Source organism: Meles meles, chromosome 8 (genome assembly GCF_922984935.1).
Source record: "Meles meles chromosome 8, mMelMel3.1 paternal haplotype, whole genome shotgun sequence".
Classification (NCBI taxonomy): Eukaryota; Metazoa; Chordata; class Mammalia; order Carnivora; family Mustelidae; genus Meles; species Meles meles.
Window position 1 is genome coordinate 17514147 of NC_060073.1, and position 4411 is coordinate 17518557.

General features: G+C 38.8%; 1 pseudogene; it reads right to left on the reverse strand.

Annotated features, from left to right (window-relative positions):
* Nucleotides 1-489: 489 nt before the first annotated feature.
* Nucleotides 490-3061, reverse strand: LOC123947965 (annotated as a pseudogene).
* Between the last annotated feature and the right edge of the window lie 1350 nt (nt 3062-4411).

The following is a 4411-nucleotide window of genomic DNA, read 5'->3' on the forward strand; positions in this document are numbered from 1 at the left end:
AGATAGAGATCACAAGTAGGGAGAGAGGTAGGCAGAGAGAGAGAGAGGAGGAGGAAGCAGACTCCCTGCCAAGCAGAGAGCCCAATGTGGGGCTCGATCCCAGGACCCTGGGATCATGACCTGAGCGAAAGGCAGAGGCTTTAACCCACTGAGCCACCCAGGCGCCCCAGTGGCAAGAGTTTTGATGGGTAATTTCTCTTTCTAATCTTTCATTGAATCTTACACATTAAGTAAACATAATCTCCAACACTTTTTAATTTACTTTGAATACTGAATTACCAAATCAGAATTGGTAAGTGGTCTAAGTGTGAAAATATTTATCCTGCCACCATATTACTGGCTTTTTTGTCTTTTCATTTTTCTTCTTCTCTTTCTTTTCTTTTATTTTTTTCAATATATAAGCTCCTATAAAAGAGGACAAAACACACAAAGATTTTGTCTCGAATATCTGACATTTATTCATCACAATTTTTTTTTAACTTCAGTGTTTCATTTGCCATTACAAACCACCATCAGTCTGTTCCATACATTTTTTTCCCCTCCTTGGCTAATCGAATTATTTATATATTTATAATAACATTAATCACCATATAGTTCATCATTAGTTTTTTTTTTTTCAGCGTAACAGTATTCAATGTTTTTGCACCACACCCAGTGCTCCATACAATATGTGCCCTCCTTAATACCCACCACCTGGCTCCCCCAACCTCCCACACACCACCCATTCAAAACCCTCAGGTTGTGTTTCAGAGTCCATAGTCTCTCATGGTTCACCTCCCCTTCCAATGTCCCTCAACTCCCTTCTCCTCACCATCTCCCCATGTCCTCCAGGTTCTTTTTTATGCTCCACAAATAAGTGAAACCATACGATACTTGACTCGCTCTGCTTGACTTATTTCACTCAGCATAATCTCTTCCAGTCCCATCCATGTTGCTGCAAATGTTGGGTATTCATCTTTTCTGATGGGGGCATAATACTCCATCGTGTATATGGACCACATCTTCCTTATCCATTCATCTGTTGAAGGACATCTTGGTTCTTTCCACAGTTTGGCAACCATGGCCATTGCTGCTATAAACATTGGGATACAGATGGCTCTTATTTTCACTATATCTGTATCTTTGGGGTAAATATCCAGTAGTGCAATTGCAGGGTCATAGGGAAGCTCTATTTTTAATTTCTTGAGGAATCTCCACACTGTTCTCCAAAGTGGCTGCACCAACTTGCATTCCCACCAACAGTGTAAGAGGGTTTCCCATTCTCCACATCCTCTCCAACACAGGTTTTTCCTATCTTGCTAAATTTGGCCATTCTAACTGCTGTAAGATGGTATCTCAATGTGGTTTTAACTTGAATCTCCCTAATGGCTAGTAATGATGAACATTTTTTCATGTGTCTGATAGACATTTGTATGTCTTCATTGGAGAAGTGTCTGTTCATATCTTCTGCCCATTTTTTGATATGATTATGTTTTGTGTGTGTTGAGTTTGAGAAGTTCTTTATAGATCCTGGATATCAACCTTTTGTCTGTACTGTCATTTGCAAATATCTTCTCCCATTCCGTCCGTTGCCTCTTTGTTTTGTTGAGTGTTTCCTTTGCTGTGCAGAAGCTTTTGATCTTGATGAAGTCCCAAAAGTTCATTTTTGCTTTTGTTTCCTTTGCCTTCGGAGACATATCTAGAAAGAATTTGCTGTGGCTGATATCAAAGAGGTTGTTGCCTATGTTCTCCTCTAGGATTCTGATGGATTCCTTTCTCACATTGAGGTCTTTTATCCATTTCAAGTTTATCTTTGTGCATGGTGTAAGAGAATGGTTGAGTTTCATTCTTCTATATATAGCTGTCCAATTTTCCCAGCACCATTTATTGAAGAGACTGTGTTTTTTCTACTGTATATTTTTTCCTGCTTTGTCGAAGATTATTTGACCATAGGGTTGAGGGTCCATATCTGGGCTCTCCACTCTGTTCCACTGGTCTATGTGTCTGTTTTTATGCCAGTACCATGATGTCTTGGTGGTCACAGCTTTGTAGTAAAGCTTGAAATCAGGTAACGTGATGCTGCCAGTTTTATTTTTGTTTTTCAACATTTCCTTAGCAATTCAGGATCTCTTCTGATTCCATACAAATTTTAGGATTATTTGCTCCATCTCTTTGAAAATTACCAGTGGAATTTTGATCGGAATGGCATTATTGGCATTTTTCATTTCCCTATTCCTGATAGTGTAAATCAAAGGATTGAATAAAGGAGTTAGGAAGGTATAAAATATAGCCACCATTTGGTCAAAGTTGAAAGCAGATGAAGGTCATGCATACACAAATATGCAGAGGACAAAGAAGAAGACCACAATAGCAACATGACATCCACAGGGGAAGAGAGCTTTCTGCTGTCCTTCAGGACTATGGGTTCTCAGAGAGAGCAAGATGACAACATAGGAGACAAGCAAAAAAGAGAGTATGATGATGCAGATAGATCCACTGTTGGCAACCACCACAAGGCCAAAGATGTGAGTGTCAGTGCAGACAAGCTCCAGGAATGGGTACAAATCATACATGAAGTGATCAATGACATTGGGGTCACAGAAGGGCAGCTGGAAAGTAGAAAATTTTTATCATGGAATGCAGAAAACTCCCCATCCAGCCTATACCTATCAGAATGCAACAGAGCTTCCAGTTCATGATGGTTGTGTAGTGTAAGGGCTTAGAAATGGCCACATAGAGGTCATAGGCCATGGCTGTGAGGACAATTACCTCCACCTCAGCAAAGAAGTGTTCGGCAAAGACCTGGGCCATGCAACCTCCAAAGGAGATGGTTTTCCTCTCATAGAGGGAGTCCACAATCATCTTGGAGGCAATGACATCCAGGAAGGACAGGAAAGCCAAGAAGAAGTACAAGGGGAGTCCAGGAGTGATGGGCTGCTGTTGATGGTTACCACAATTAGCAAGTTGCCCCTGACAGTTGCAATGTAGCTTAACAAAAATACAACAAATACTATTCTGAACATTAGGATTCTGTGAAAGCCCCAGGAGGACAAACTCAAGTTATAAAGCTTTGGTTTTGCATGATTTCCAAGGGAAAACTCAAAGCTGCCAGAAGGAACATGTAAAGACTGTAACTAGGAGAAAGAAAAATGTGTTTCAGGCCAGTTTAAAAAGATACATTATTCATTAAAAAGTTGATGTGTCCACTTGAAAAATTATCTCCTGTGTTTCTAGCTTCACTAAGAAAACAATATTCAAAATTTGTTGAAGGTGATAGTGGGAGTTCAGGAAGAGTTGAGGAGGAGAAAAAGAATTATTAAATACTTTAAAAATGTCAGAGCTCCTGTATGGGGGAAAGGAGGTATCCACCTGTGGGGAAATAGTTTATCTCAATTACCAACTCTAGCCACTTAACAGTGGCTTCCTGGAGTGAACTGTTGAGAAAGATTCCAAGGACAGGGGTATGACACTGGAGTAATCATGTCCACCAGTGAGCACAGAAGAGGAGCAGAGGGCATTTGCATGCTATCCCTGCTAGGAGTTTGCCTGATCTGCAAACAGAATAATAACATTCAGGTTAAGAAGCACTTGCAAATCATGGTTACTCTCCAAATATTTCTTTAAACATCGAAATGAACTTAGCCTTTAAGACGAGTTCATTCATTTCTTATAAAAGAGAAAGATACAAAAAAAAAAAGAGAGAGAGAGAGAAAGATACATGGGAAAGCTCCATACAAACACAGAACAAGTATGCATGTGTTGAATTTTTTATTTTATTATTTGATAATAAGAACAGAAGTTTAGAAAAAAATAACCTATATCAGAGTGTTGCCATGTTGACTAAGTTAAATAATACAAAAAAAATTGTTCTAGGACTAGTGCCTAGGAAATGGTTCATGTTAGGTCTTGTCCTTATTATACTTGTAGGAAACTAATGCATACAAAGATAAAGTTCAGAACAGATGGTAGGTCTGGGATGTTAATAGGGAAACTTTAGTTCTAACACCCAAGTCTTTCCCATGTTGTCAACAAGAAAGAAGAAGAAATTTCCTTTCCTTTTAAGAATGCAGAGCAGGTTGGCTTTCCAATTCTCCATCCATCTGTAGAGGTTCAAGCCTTCTGTTTCCCTTGTCCATGTTTAAATGAAGCCCTTTGATGAGGGACACAGAACAAAGGAATGTAGAATCAGACGATAATGTCCAATTACTTACAGATACAATCTATCAATAATTTGGCATTATTTTTAAGCACTGTCTATACACACAAACTGAACTGGAAATTTTCATCCATCATAAGGTAAAATATGTGTTTTTTCAAATCACGCTTTTAAAAAATATACTAATTCTAAAATTGCAGTGAAAGTGTTTCACTCATGCAATCATTTGGAAAATACCTTTGCATTATTTCCAGAATGACGAACATATTTGTGTTC